The sequence below is a fragment of the Thalassophryne amazonica genome, chromosome 14 (assembly GCF_902500255.1).
Source record: "Thalassophryne amazonica chromosome 14, fThaAma1.1, whole genome shotgun sequence".
Lineage (NCBI taxonomy): Eukaryota > Metazoa > Chordata > Actinopteri > Batrachoidiformes > Batrachoididae > Thalassophryne > Thalassophryne amazonica.
This window is the reverse complement of record NC_047116.1, coordinates 39,072,060-39,088,485: the sequence shown is the minus strand read 5'-3', so window position 1 is coordinate 39,088,485 and position 16,426 is coordinate 39,072,060. Positions and strand designations below refer to the sequence as shown.

At 40.6% G+C, this 16,426-nt stretch overlaps 1 protein-coding gene across 1 annotated transcript in view; it reads left to right on the top strand.

Annotated features, from left to right (window-relative positions):
* LOC117525342 (receptor tyrosine-protein kinase erbB-4-like) overlaps positions 1-16,426 on the top strand; it is a 1,053,282-nt gene that overhangs the window by 280,007 nt on the left and 756,849 nt on the right. The window lies entirely within an intron of this gene.

Sequence of the window (16,426 nt, the reverse complement as noted above, 5' to 3'; positions counted from 1 at the left end):
TGACCTCTGAGACAATCCTGTCTCAGAGGTCTACAGACAATTCCTTTGACTTCATGCACTGTCAACTGTGGGACCTTATATGTAGACAGGTGTGTGTCTTTCCAAATCATGTCCAATCAACTGAATGTACCCCAGGTTGATTCTAATTAAGCTGTAGAAATATCTCAAGGATGATCAATGGAAACAGGATGCACTTGAGCTCATTTTGAGCTTCATGGCAAAGGCTGTGAATAATCATGTACATGTGATTTCTTAGTTTGTTTTAGTTTTAAGGTTTTTTTTTTAACAAATTTGCAAAAATCTAAAAAAAAACTTTTTTCATATTGTCATTATGGGGTATTGTGGCTAGAAATTTGAGGAATATAATTAATGTCTTCCATTTTGTAATAAGGCTGTAACATAACACAATATGGGAAAAAAGTGAAGTGCTGTGAATACTTTCTGATGCACTGTATATTTATTAAATGTCAGGTTATGACTTTTCCCCTGTTTTTTAACCATTACTTGTGTTTTAATCCATGATTGCATATATTCATGTTTTGCTTCACTTTCCCAACCCATTCAAAATTTGTGTCTCGTTTAAATTTACACAACTACAGCAATAGCAGCTGGAGATCACAACAATGATTTACATTCCAGAAAATACCAAGAAGCTAAAACAAGAAAAATGATGACTCATAAAAGTTAGAGTGAGGACATTTGCCCAGGTTTGATCTTCATTGTCCTCTGGAATCAAAACAAAGCACACACACACACACACACACACACACACACACTATGAGTAATGTGACACACCACAATATAAGGGGAGTGTTCACATTAAATGACTTGTTTGTTACAGTGAGCAGAACAGAAATATTATGGCAAGAGAATGCGTGTCAACACACAAAAGAGCAATGAAGACAAACCTGACGGTGATTTTTTTAACTGGGAAGAGGGACAATAAAAACCAGTTTGAAACTGTAAAACGAAGCAGACAACAAATCAGATGGCAGTAAACACAACAGGTGTGTGTGTGTGCGTGTGTGTTTGTGCAGGAGCACATGTGTGCACATGTGTGGCCACGTGCAGACCAAAACATTTTTACATCCTAAACTGTCCATGGTTTTCTGCATCTACTGTTGCATTTCTGTACACATCACTCACATAAAGCACAATCCCAAAAGTTTCTACTCTTAAGGTCACAGTGACACGAAAGTAAAATAAGACGGCAGCTTCCTTGTAAAAAGGTAAAATAGCATTTGCCTGTTGATTGCAGTGAATCATGGTGCCAGCCACTGACTGCAAGGCGCTGCGGCAACCTCTATGTGACCAGCGCCCTCGACCTCTGCGTGACCATGTTTGATCACAATGCAATTGCACAGGTCACCCTGTGGGAGGTGCCCTGCCCACAAACAACTACAGTGTAACTCAGTGCGTTTACTGTCAGACAAATTAGTGAAGGTTGCAAATAATTGCTGTATCATTTAATGAACTCAAACAAGTTGCACACATGTTGCAATCAGTTGGAGTCAGCCTGCAAACCATACATATACATAAACCTTACCTCATCTGGACTATTCTGGAGTGAATGATTATGTGTGGCACGGGCATGATTAGTGTGTCCACGGGTTTTGAAACTATTTCACTGCCATATTTATGGAAGACGTTGGATTGGGAAACTCTGCTGCTGTTGCAGTTGTCTGTTGGCAGCTGTGTAACTGAATTTTGCGCTCATTGTCCATGGTGCTGAAACCCAGGTAAAATTCAGAGAGAAAATAAATTATCCTCCACTTTCAAAACTTGTGACAGCCCACCTGCCGCACACATGCACAGAGCATGCGTGTATGTGTGTGTGTGTGTGTGTGTGCTTGAATACAGAAGTACACTTTTGGAAGGAGAGCTGTTTTCCTCACTAGCTTACTTTTGAACCTAGGTTATTGTTGGACACATGAAGACATGCACTGCATATGACACAGCATTCATTGGAACAGGACGGATGCAGTGAGAACATGATCATTTGTGTAGTGTGATGTGATTGTAAGATTGAAGTGTATGTGGTCAGTGGTGGGCACTGTTCAGCTAATCCGATAACTGATAATTATCGAAGCTGATGTTTTGTTAGTGGATTAGCTTTTCAGATAAGTTTTAAAACCATCATCGGACCAATTATCTTCCGATAAATTTAGTTCCGATAACTTTCAGTCCACTATTTTTTATTTATTTATTTATTATTTATTTATTTATTTATTTATTTGCTGTTAAAGTGAGCAATATTTAACAGTCAAAAACATTTGTAAACCCTAAAATCAAAGATTTTAATCCCTGTCGTGTGTAGATCAGTGGTCTGTGGCAAACTGGCTGTTGTTTGCTGATGATGTCATCATTAAACGCAAGACGTGATTGGCCGGTCGACACAGGGAGCATTGTGTGTAGTGTAATTCAGGTTCACTTTGGGCATTATGCTGTTACTGTCTGCTTGACACAAATAGAATGGACTAATTTAACATTACGAGGTCTATTAGAAAAGTAACGGACCTTTTTATTTTTTGCAAAAACTATATGTATTTGAATCATGTGTGATCATCAGCCAAGCTTGAACCTCCATGCGCATGCGTGAGTTTTTTTCACGCCTGTCAGTTGTGTCATTCGCCTGTGAGCACGCCTTGTGGGAGGAGTGGTCCAGCCCCCTCGTCGGATTTTCATTGTCAGGAAATTGGCTGATCGACTGCCGCTTTGCTTCATCAAAATTTTTTCAGAAAGTGTGAGAGACAGCCAAGTGGAAACCATTTGGAAAATTCAGATGGCTTTCGGTGAAGATCTTATGGGGATCACACAGATTAAGAACAATTACAACTGGATTAAAGACAGCCCACAGCGGCAGATGGCGCGCCGCGCACCGAGCGGCGATTGACAGGCTCAAACGACCAGATCATTTCCAAAGCGAACGCTTTGTTGATCCGGGACGTCATCTGACTACCAGAGAAATGGCAAGACAGCTGGACATAGCACTTTTTCGGCACATTCCACTGTTACAGGAGTTTTTGTAATGGAAAGAGGAGCGGAGAAATTTGCCACGGAGCCGCTCATGGCGCAGGACGAAAGCACTTCCGTGTTGGTCTCACAGGACAAGCCCTAACATGCCCAGCTCTTGCACCATTCAAAAATTCAGACGGCTTTCGGTGGCTTTTCAGTCGTGTGACTATCTGAGAAATTGTGGACGAGCTGGACATGCCACAACATGTCCTGTGAGGCTTCATCACGGCGTTGCTTTTTGTTCTGTGGCCTGCGCCTCCGTCCCGACGCGCGAATTTCTCCTCTTATTTTCTTCTTATTTTATTTTATTTCTTTGTTGCACTGGATAATTTAATTGCCAAGACTCGGTGGGAGAGATATCTCACGGCGCAGCTGTGAGGGACGTTTCTTCACCGTTTACACACCGTTGTGGATAATCAGGGCACATTATGTGGAATATTTTCTTCAGAATTTAATGAATCCCACTGAAACTAACAGGTAAAAATTTATATTTACTATGTGTCTTGTACTCTGCCAATCAATGCATTAATGGACATATTTTGGTTGTTTAAGCCGCAGGGTTCAAAGCGTGTGAAAAAGCAACAGCTTTTAGGTTGTGATTGACCGTGTATCTAATACTGGGATAAACTGTGATTTCTAATACTGCATTTTACTAAGTTTGAAAGATGATGGCAGTGTTTCGGGTTTTATTTTTTATTCATTAATTTTTCGTGCATTCTTTGTGTGTTTGTGTGATCTTTGAATTTACCCAGCAGCCCCTGCAGTGCTTAAAGTGAAACTGGTTTATCAGAAGCAGACAGTGTAATCTGATGTGGCCGCGTCCGAATCAATACTAAAAGGTGGTGGCCAAGTGGTTAATGCGCTTGGTTTCAGTTCGGAAGGTTCTGGGTTCAAATCCCACCCCTGCCACATTTTTCCATGTAATGTGGAGTTGCGTCAGGAAGGGCATCCGGCGTAAAACCTGTGCCAAATCAACATGCAGATCCACCTTGGATTTGCTGTGGCGACCCCGAGTGCAAACAAGGGAGCAGCCGAAGAGACTTACTATCGGTTATCTGTAATAAAGATAATTTTTTTAGCAGTTTATTGGTTTAGCGTCATAAAACATAACTTTTTAGTTATCGGAAACTGGCATTGAGATTCAGAATAAGAACCCTTGAGCCAGTGATGGCAACATTTTTGCATGGCCCCCCTGTTTATCACAGTCATTCACCATATTATTGCACACAGATTGCATGAAATTGCCACCTTGGCCATGTTCACTCGCACACCTATAGCAGGCAATGTGCTGTCAGACATTTTATTGTCATCTTGCTGTGCAACTGACTGTGGGTAAGTGCAGACCGGGTCGCTGTCTTCAACGTGCCCATTTCAGATATTCATAGTTCCAATGTGATAGCAATATGACACCTAAGATAAATGAGGGACAGACTCCAGTATGATTGTGAAAGTGACAAACCTAGAACAATTTTGCACAGAAACTTCCAATTGTGCATGTAAATGGCTATTAATCCTCTGGGGCCGACGCCATCGTATACAACGGCTAAGACCAGGCTTTGCTAAATTATAAATAACTTTTTAATGATATGAGATAGAAACATACTTTTTTTTGCTGAAAAATTAACTCTGCAGACTTTCAAGCCAGCCATCGGCCATCTTTGTACTCCTCATAGAAGCTGTGTGATGACGTGCACAATGTGAGTGTCCAATCAGAATTGGTTCACCATCACATGGTTTTCCAAAATCCAATCGTAGGGCAGATTCACCTCACGTGAAAAGCCAAAGATCGTTTTCAGGAGTGATATGTTACTAGTTGGCCCGTTTAAATAGCCCCCTGGGTGCTCCAATGAGTACATACTATTGGGCTCCTAATGCGCCCTGTGCCATTATGCACAGCGATCAGTGAAAGCAGACAGAGAGCATCTGATGACAATCTCACATGCTCAAACAAAGAGTGTGTAGCTATCAGGATTGCTCCACTAGTTTGCATATGAATGTTACTGGATAATTCTGTTGCTTTCTTGGCGTAAAGCACTGTTTACCATATCAATGGAGCGAGGGTGAGGGCCGCTCCTCAGACTGTAAGGAGCCAAAGTGGGCCAAAGTGTGAATGAAAGCTGCTTTAGGAGCAGCACAGAACACTCCAAAACAGTGTAGAAGTAGAAGTTTGTGATGTAACCTTTGCATAAAAGCAGACAGAAATTGCTTTGAGATGAAGACCAAAAAAACACAGACCATTTTGTATATATTGTTCAAAATGTGCATTTGTGTTTATTGTTTGAACCTTTTTGTTGTTCAGTCTTTCAAACAAGACCTCAAATTACCTTTTTAAAGTGTCAAAACAGTTGTTTGTCATAGTTTGCTGTGTGTTTTGAATAAATGTGTGTGGAAAATTATTTTATGTTTTACTTTTTTCTTTCTTATTATTGATTGTAAACCTTTATTACACTTATAAAACACAACAAAAGCATATCTATTCTGAAAGCACAGGTTGTCCTGAAAAAAGAGACATAAAACTTGATTGTGGGATGCAGGGAGAGCTGTTAACAGCAATAATAAAAATATTTATGCCAGGCGAGTGAACTGTCCAAAAAATGCCCTCGGACCCCAAAGGGTTAAATTTTCCGTAGGTGTACGACCCTCAATTGGACTAAGCAGTTGAAGATGAGTGAGTATTATAGGTGATGGTGGTAGGATGCATATTGATCAAAAATCCAGAATTGGATTCATTTGAACTTATAGAGACGTTCACCTATCTCAGAAATGTCATTCATGTCTCTTGGTCCTGGGCTTAGAGATTAAGGGATGCCTGGGAAAAGATTCTTCTGAGATTTCTGGACACAGTGTGTTTGGTGATGTCAATATCTTTGCAGCAGAATGAAGGTCCAAGTCTTTAGAGTCCTGGTCCTACCTATCTTAATGTATGATTCTTTGACTTGGACAATAACCAGTGATCTAAGGCTATAACAAGATGTCTTTGGTACTAGGTCTCTTTGGGGGATCCTTGACTCTGAGTTCCACTTGGATTGTGAGGGAGCATCAGTTATGTCATTTTGGCCTTGTGATGCATTTCTGTGTCCATAATTCAGCATGCAGGTGCCTCAGTGTTGAGAAGCCTATCAGCTGTAAAAGACCAACCCAGTGAACATATGTCAGCTGGTTACGGCAGATAGATGTAACCTTTGAGTGGTGGGAATTGACCCTATCTCTACCTGAGTGGTTAACATCCAGTGTCCAAGGTGGTTCCATTGGTGTGGTGGATGTGGCAATGGCACCAGTGCAGGCTCCCACACTAAGAGGTACTCTAAGAGGTACTTCTAAGATAAGATAAGTTTAAAACTTTTATTGGTTATAAGTCAGAATCAGCTCATCAAGTTTTAAAGACAGAAAACAAGATTCTATCCAACATGAAAAAAATGAGTCTGTGTAAAAAAGGTTTCATCATCTACCAGTAAATCTTTCAATATTAACTTTCTTGGGTCTGGTATTGGGTTAGGACTATTTTCTATGATGAATCTTGAGACAAACAGCAAGTATAAAACTGGACATCCTTTTCTTTGTAGATAATCCCAGGTGTTGTTTTTTTTTCCTTCCGTCTTTTCTATGCGATGCCTCCAAATAAAACATCACAAAGGGATCACACTGGCAACACAAATATGGTGTTGCAGTTCACAAACATCATACCACATTTTGAAATTCTTGATTTAAGTTATATTGCTCTGCTGCTACTAACTTTCAAAGTTTTTAAAATTCAGAAAAATCCTGAAAATATCATGTGATTATGCTCAGAAATCTAAAAAAATTGAGTTTTCAGTTAAAAAAAAAAAATAAGATTCATAATATTTTCTCTGCATCAGTCAGTGGGATGGAATTCCATTTCTACTTCATTCATGATTTTTGCAATATTCTCAAAGTTGTTGCCAGGAGCCATCTTCATGACCTTAATTTCTATTCACGATCGATGATCTGCCACTGTCAAACCAAAATGGGGGAGCTAGGGTATTCAGCTGTTTTCACTGTACAAGAATGCCAATCAAGTGCGGACCTGTTCGAGTTCCAAGTGGAAGAAACACAAAACATCCTGCACCATACGGCTTCATAAGTTTTAGCTCACCAACTATCCAACAGGCCAACGGTCTGATGAGCTAATGTTATAGCAAAGTGCCCTTCATGTAGAAGGTGCTACTTCTGCTTTACTTCTTGATGGATTTGGATTCCTTTGGTTTTGTTTGCTTCATCTAAGTGTCTTACTTGGAAAATTTAACATTTTTTAATTTTAGGGAAAACATGGACTTTTTTCTTGTGAAAATTGTGGAATTCATTCAAAATGCTCCTTCTCCTTCTGTTTCTGGTCAGTTTTTTTTTTGTTTGTTTTGTTTTTGATTTTTTTTTTCAGAAACTGGCAAAGTTTTTTTTAATCTATTCTTTTTTTAGCATTTTGATAACCATATATCATAATTTTCAGCTGCACTGACGGTCAACTGTTCACTATGCGCGCTAACTGGACAATAAACAGAGCATATGCACATTTCTGTTGTATCAGTGAAACTTCAGATAGATGACTTCACTGTGATTGCACAGCCTCTTCTAGAGACTCACTTTACCTTATAGCATGGAGATAGTGTCTATAAGGCTTCTACTGTAACCGGCCTGTACCCTGGTAGCGCCTGGTAGCACATAGCCAAACAGTTCTTTGCAGTACACAATTTAATTTCAACATGTACTGCACCATACTGGGGTGTTATCCAGGTGCAAGTCCTGTCCATAGCAGTGAAAGCATAAGCTGTAATGTATCAACAGTTACAGTTGTGCTCATAGGTTTACATACCCTGGCAGAATTTTTTTTTTTTTTTTTTTTGGCCATTTTTCAGAGAATCATAATGACAACAGAAACTGCCAAAATGACCCTGATCAAAGGTTTACATACCCTAGTTCTTAATACTGTGTATTGCCCCCTTTAACATCAATGACAGCTTGGAGTCTTTTGTGGTAGTTGTGGATGAGGCTCTCTATTTTCTGTGATGGTAACGTTGCCCATTCTTCTTGGCAAAATGGCTCCAGTTCCTGTAAATTCCTTGGCTGAATTGCATGAACTGCGAGTTTGAGATCTCCCAGAGTGGCTCAATGATATTGAGGTCAGGAGACTGAGATGGCCACTCCCGAACCATCACTTTATTCTGCTGTACCCAATGACAAGCCGACTTGGCGTTGTGTTTTGGATTGTTGTCATGTTGGAACGTCCAAGCACGTTCCTGGCTGATGAGTGCAAATTTTCCTCCAGTATTTTCTCATGACATGCTGCATTTATCCTGCCATCTTTTTTGACCAAGTTTCCTGTGCCTTTGTAGCTCACACACCCCCAAAACATCAGCGGTCCACCTCTGTGCTTCACAGTAGGAATGGTGTACGTTTCATCATTAGCCTTGTTGACTCCTCTCCAAATGTAACATTTATGGTTATGGCCAAAAAGTTCAATTTGGTCTCATCACTCCAAAGAACTTTGTTCTCTATGCTGTTTGGCTTATTGTAAGCGGGCTACTTAGTGGCATTTGCATAGTAATGGCTTTCTTCTGGCGAATCAACCATCTAGCCCATTTTTCTTCAAATGCCTCCTTATTGTGCATCTTGAAACATCCACACTACTTGGTTTCAGAGAGTCCTGTATTTCAGCTGAAGTTATTTGAGGGTTTTTTTTTTTCTGGCAGTTCTTGCTGAATTTAATGATGGCCTACCTGACCGGGGTGTGGTTTCCCTCATTTTCCACCTTTTGATTAAAGTTTGAACACTGCTGATTGGCATTGTTAGGTCCCTGGATATTGTTTTATATCTCTTTCCTGTTTTATACAGTTTAATTACCTTTTCCCACAGATCTTTTGATAATTCTATTGCTTTCCCTATGACTCAGAAACCAGAAATGTCAGTGCAGCACTGGATGAAAGATGCAAGGGTCTGTCAGGAGCCCAGAAACTCACTGACCTTTTATACATACACTGATTGCAAGCAAACAGATCATAGGTCAGGATGGTTACCTTTAGTAGCCATTTAAACCTGTATGTGTCAGTTTGTGTGCATGTTATCAGGCCAAACTCACCAGGGTATGTAAACGTTTGATCAGGGTCATTTGGTTAGGTCACTGTGTTAGTAAATACAGTTCTTTGACAATAAATGCCTTCACACAACCACTAACCATGAGTGGGGAAAAAAAGTTTTTGTGTTATCATTCATATATTCTCTAAAAAAAATTGCAAAAAAAGAAAAATTCTGCCAAGGTGTTGTGTGGGCCGCCAGAAGAGGATGTACTGCTGGCCCACCACCAAAGGGCGCCCTGCCTGAAGTGCGGGCTTCAGGCACGAGAGGGCGCTGCCGCCACGGACACAGCCGGGAGTGACAGCTGTCACTCATTAATTCCTGACAGCTGTCACACATTCTTCATCATCGCACTCCATAAAGACCAGACGTCATCTCCACCTCATCGCCGAGATATCATACTTCATTGGAGGTAATATCCTCAGCCGTTTGTGTCTTTTGCAATATATCTGTATATTGTGAGTGTTTGCAGGAGTACCGGTTCCTTTTTCTGTGGAGGCTGAGTGAGTGCAGGACGGCACTCTTTTCCCCTGAGGAATCACTGCGGTACTCTGCAACATATTGAGTGAGAGGTGGAGGTGGCATTCCCACCGCTGTTGTTACTGGGTGTACACACACCCACACTTGACTGTCTTTGTTCTTCGCCAGCAGTACCAGATCCGACAGTCGGGGACGGTGATCACCTGGGAATTCGGGACTTGGCGGCTCCAGTATTCACCAGGTTCTGTGGGGGCGGAAATCGTGTGGTTCCGGCTCTTCTCAGGACAGACGTCTTCTATCCTCGAGCCTGCCCACATGTCACCTTTGTAATTTGACTGTAATTATATTCTGAGATTGTCTGTATGTTCGTTGTGCACGTTTCACAACATTAAATTGTTACCTTTTGGCTCATCTATTGACCGTTCATTTGCGCCCCCTGTTGTGGGTCCGTGTCACTACACTTTCACAACACCAAGGTATGTAAACTTATGAGCACAACTGTGCATCCTGTTTTCCAGTGCTCTCTATCCGGTTGTTAAGTGTAACGTAACGCATCGTAATTTTCAACTTCCAGCTCCAAACAAAAAAGAGAACTGCACTGAGACGATCTGATCAGGCTGCACTTACACCATTGCACACGGACAACAACATTAATGTCAGACGCTCAGGTTGTTTCTCCGTTATTTTCAATGGGAGTTGCTGCGAGCTGCGATTGCTTCCTGTTCATGTCGTTCGGGGAGAAAGTGAAGTTTGCACTTGAACGTCCTGTTTATTTTAATAAGTAATTTTTTATTAACAAACAGACTTGTATATTTTACCTGTGCATAATAAAATATGTAAAGTAAAAGAAAAAAAAAAGTTTTATTAAGTGTTCTGATCATAGAACCAGACGAATGCGGTTAACGGAGGTGGAGGCGGAGAAGGGAGGGATGGAGGTTTGCGCACAATGTAAACACAAACTAAACTTAAATTGTAAATCCTTAAAAGGATCAAACAGATGTAACTTTAATTGTAAACTTGGAGGTGTTTGGACACGGAAACAGATTTATCACGTGATGCGTTATGTCAGAGTTTAACAACCAGATAGTAAACAACAGTCCAATACTAACTCAAATCCTAAGCATGGGGGAAAGATCCCTCTCTTCCCACGGCAGGAGGGAGGTGAGCACTGAGATCTAAATACCCTCTGGGTACCCTTAGTGGCATGATGAGTACTGAGGGAAAGTTTGAACTTTGTTTCCGTGGGCGATAGTACCAAACTGGGATATGTCTACAGACAGAGACGACAATCATTACTAGTAAGATAGTGTGGGGAAATAGTTTGGAGAATTACCCTGCATCAGCTCTGTGTCACCGATACTCTGGTTTTATCTAGCTCATGCAAAGTGTTGCCTGTAGTTGTGTAAATGAGTATGATGCCAGGCTTCTCTGTGAGCTTCAGCTTATTCATGGATAAGGCAGACTGAGGATACTTTGACCCGATTCTGGCCTGCAGATTTTTCTCGATTCTTCCATGAAAAAGTGGACAATTTTCAGATTTTCAGTGACTTGTACTTTCTTTCTTGTTGCTGTGCTGGCTGCAGTAAGCGTGCTTGTTATCTGGAATTAAAGAGGCAGTGCCACCAGGAGGAAACAGTGACTGATGCTCCCAGAAATCAAGTCATTGTGCAGGATATTGCTTCCTCCATGGACTATTAGTTTCTGGATTTTGCACTCGGTGAGTAGAAAAGATGCTGAGGTGTGTGGGAGCAGGAGATTTTAAACTTGTTCAGTGTTAGAACATCTGAACACAATCAAAAGCAACGTTAGCTGCTGTCACACGCGCAACAGACTTGAAATATTTAATCAAAGCCAATTAAGCAGTTCTTTCAGATTGTTTAGTTATTCTTTATGTATTTGTGATACTCAACACTATTCTGCTAATATTACTGATTTTGTAGACTATGTACGACTACCACTACGTGGAGAGACACTTCTCTCTCCATGTTGTCAACACCTTCAACCGTTACTATATGATACTTCTATAATTCTTCAATTGCAGATGTTGTAGTTCAAACATGTAACATGACAAGTCACTATTCCATATAGATTTCAAATTAACCTGAATTTGAATTATGCAAATTTACTTTTTGTTGTTAAAATATTGTAATGGATGTACATGTTGACAATAGTGTGTCACTATCACTTTTGAAATATTTTAGAGGTAAAGTAAATTGTAGAAAATGACTTGACTCTATAGCCCAAAATAATGTCCAGTACTGCTGAATGCAGTTTTGTATTTTCATAAATGTTTGCATAGGAAATTCCCTCACATATTTATTATTTTTTTTTTTTTTTTCCAAAACATAAAGCACTGTAAAACATTTGCTGTGACTAAAGTAGTGTCACTGTTTTGCCATTTTTGGGCAATTATGTGACAAAAACAGGTGCGACGTGACTTTCAGACCATTTTTGAACTGAGCCAACCAGTCACAATAGGCCAAAGAATCAGAATGGTGATGAAGAGGGCATGAAGATACTTCAGCAAGCAGTAGAGAGAGAAATGCAAAGTTTTGTTTGTTTGTAGGGGCTTCTTATCTATGAGATGGAGAGGCTTGCCATTGTGGTGGTAGGGGGTGAGTGGGGGGCTCAGAGGTAGATGGTCATGAGATCCACATGCTGATCCACAGGCTTCTCCTGAGGTGGTGGAGGTGAAGATAGTGGGGGTGTGGGTGATATCTTGTTTGGTTCCTTGAACCAGTTCAAAACCTTTGTATAGATCGTCTTTCTTGATGAGATGCCTGACATTCAAAGCAAGCATGCCAGTAAAGCCACAACATTTTACACACATCACAAGGTACATCAAACCGTGGTAGATCACATTCATAAGCAACCGCACCTTCCGGCATAAGTTAGAACAGGATGCTGGTGGTTTTCGGTGAACACAACAGCCTGTGGGAAAGAACAAATTTGTTGAGATTGATGGACTTTCATTCCCCTAAAAATGTCATCAAAACACATCCCTTTTCTGCTTCCCACCCAGTCCTCACTCAACCAGAGAGGCTTCGCTCTCTCACACTTATCTCTTTCTCTCCCCTGAGCTCCAAGGTCTGTTGCTCCCTCAGCCTTTTCTTACTTTCAGCGATTCAGTAAAATCCTTTTGTGCAGTCGCACTGGGTTTGTCATCGAGGGTTCTTCATAAGGTGATCCTTGTTCATTGTTGTTCTTTTTCAGCTATCAGCACCTTTTCAGAAAAGTAGTACTTTGTCCTTGGTCTTAGCTTTGAGTGTGTTTATACCGTGTTCAGTGGCTCATTCACCTCTGATTTTAATAATGTTACTTTTACAAATATAATCATGTATCAGAGCCTTTTTTGGGGGCATTTTCTGGAGTTGATCTCTCCTGGAGGCCAATTCATTATAAAAGGGATGAAAGCATTGCGAAGATGTAGCACAGTTCTCCTTGAGCTGTCTGATCAATATGGAAATTGTTTTCTGAAAAAATGAAACGATCAGTCACCGAACCTCATAAATAACTGTGGATTTGGTCTTTTCTTTATTGTAATCTTGTGTAAAAATACTGAGGTTCCTAATTTAAGGGAAGGCTTGTAAATTGAAGTGTTTATAGTATACAGTTCGGTCCTAAAGTCCATTTTACTGTGTGGATTTTCATCTTTAATTCAAAGGGTTTAAGAAAATAATCGCATTAATCATTGATAAATTACAGCAGTTTTTACACAGGCTTCTCATTTCAGGAGGCCATAAGTAATCGTACATGCTAATATAATTACAAATGCACATATTAATGGCAATAGTTGTCTGAGTTGTTGGTACAAATACATCAATATATGTTGGATTATCTCCCTTTGGATGCTTTTCCAGGCATTTACTGCAATCTAAATCAGTTGTGTTTTTACACATGCATTGGCTCACATCCCGTCCAACAGAACACTTCTATCATCTTGTGGTTGTGCGAACACAGAGGCGTATGCTGCCAAGCTACTGATGTTGCCTGACATATTTGTCTTTGTTCATCCTTCGTCTGAACGAAGCCTCTTCTGTTCTCACATCCCTCTATTCTTTTAATTTGACAGCAGACTGACTGACTGACACTCTTCATTGACTGTCGAGACATGACAAAACCATCAGACAGGAGGGATGAGTGGCTGTTTGACTTTGGCTTTGTTTTGAATCAGAAACTGTGGACCTCTCTTGTCTTGTTGCGCCCACATACATATATGTGGTATATACTGTATGTACGAGCTTGCGTGGTGATTGATGAAGTGTATTGAGGTGACAGTCCCCTGAAGCCAGTCACGCAGATGCCGCCAACATGGGCGTAGAATTGAGTGTTGACACTAATACATCTTTCCCATATGACAAAAGTGGTACTGTGCCACAAATGACCACGTCTGATGGTTCTGGAGGAAAACTACTAGTGGTTGCTCTTGGGGTTGGTAAGGTTAGACCTTAGGGCACTGTCCCACTAGCGTTTAGGAGGATTTGCGTATGGATTGCACACAAAATTGGCCCATATTTGCCAGACATCCGAAATATCTGTGTAACATGCCTGTATGAGTCGGCCGTCATCCGAACACGCCCGTGATCATCCGCAGAGACACGTATGTCCACAGCCAGGATTTTTGAGCTGTTCAAAAATCTGGATGCGGATAATATCCACCTTACATACTCCATATATACTCAATTCATACACAATACATACTCACTCTATGTGCTGTATATCTACCATTAACCGCTGATATCCGCAACTGACGGGGATTTGCGGCTTGGCAGCGGACCGGGACAGTGTGTAAAACAGATATATTGCGTGCCCATTGTGTCCACATCACAAACTAAAATATGAATGCATGCAAATTGGCCACAAATAAAGAGTTTTTATTACATCTGCTTTGCAGCTGATTTGCGGACAATCTGTGAATGCATAACAAACATGTCATGTAAACCCAAAGTACTATATGTGGCAGAAAGTGACATACCTGCCAGTCAGTGCTGGTCCAGCTGTGTAAATCCACAAAGACGTAATAGCTGTTGCAATCCAGGACTTTTATTTAACACCAACAAAAGGAAGAGTTGCTGTTTAGCACTTGACACTCTCAAAAAAAAAAAGAACACCGTCTCACACCCGAGGGGCTTCCCCCCTCCCGCTCCCCAAACTCATGAACAGTTAACCCTCGCATGACAACACTCTATGATCAACTTGTCCAAGTCCATCAAATGCTCCAGAGGCTGTATTGTTGGTGTGAATAGTGATGCCGAAAGGAGCAAGTGCGCTTCTTTTATGACCGCAACGCAGATGCCGTGCACGCGCAACACGTGCGCGATGCATTCATAATACACCCGTCATACTGCAGTGATAATCTCAATGTGTCGGATCAGTTTCCTCACTACATGCGTTATATAACCGTGATTGTTCATCATATATTCACTATATATTATTAATATATCCGGAATTCATACTGGGACATTTGTCATTTTTGGCCATTTTTGTTGCGGACGATAACGAACGCCTGCAATTTGTATACTCAATTCATGCGCAATTAATCCTGTCCCCAGTGGGACAGGGCCCTTAGATGTGTGAAGCGCCTTAAGGCAACTTTGATGTGATTTGGCGCTATATAAATGAAAATAAATTGAAACTGAAATAGAAGGTGAGATTGCAAGGATAAAGTATACTAGAGCATACAACAAGTTATCGACCACAAAGTGTTGTTTTACATTGAAAGGTTACATGCAAGGTGCAGGATGTTCTTGTGTTGGTGAATATGGTTCTGAATGTGATATGAATGCACCATGAGAAATTACACAGGTTGTTTGTCAAAAATTCAAAACTTTATTCACAGTTCATATGAAAATCTGTTCTTGGGGACAACTTACTGTAATTTTGCAACCTCAGATGTTCATAACCATATGGCTTCCTCACACTCTCATCAGTTCTCTTTCATTAATGCCAGTTCTTAATGCCATCCTCTTCTCAAAACTCTTTGACCACAATTCACTTTCTCTCATCTTCACAGATCTCTTTAACACAGTTCACTCACAGTACAAGGGAATTTTCTTTTCACTCACTCCAGCCTCAGGACTCCTTCCCTCAAGCCGCTCCCTTGCTTTGCCCTGCCACGCTTCACTGGCCGTGCTCTCAGGGAGATATATATATATATATATATATATATATATATATATATATATACACACACAATCCCTGGCAATAATTATGGAATCACTGGCCTCGGAGGATGCTCATTCAGTTGTTTAATTTTGTAGAAAAAAAGCAGATCACAGACATGACACAAAAGTAAAGTCATTTCAAATGGCAACTTTCTGGCTTTAAGAAACACTATAAGAAATCAGGAAAAATAATTGTGGCAGTGAAGAACGGTTACTTTTTTAGACCAAGGAGAAGGAAAAAAATATGGACTCACTCAATTCTGAGGAATAAATTATGGAATCACCCTGTAAATTTTCATCCCCAAAACTAACACCTGCATCAAATCAGATCTGCTCGTTAGTCTGCATCTAAAAAGGAGTGACTACACCTTGGAGAGCTGTTGCACCAAGTGGACTGACATGAATCATGGTTCCAACACGAGAGATGTCAATTGAAACAAAGGAGAGGATTATCAAACTCTTAAAAGAGGGTAAATCATCATGCAATGTTGCAAAAGATGTTGGTTGTTCACAGTCAGCTGTGTCTAAACTCTGGACCAAATACAAACAACATGGGAAGGTTGTTAAAGGCAAACATACTGGTAGGCCAAGGAAGACATCAAAGCGTCAAGACAGAAAACTTAAAGCAATATGTCTCAAAAATCGAAAAATGCACAACAAAACAAATGAAGAACGAATGG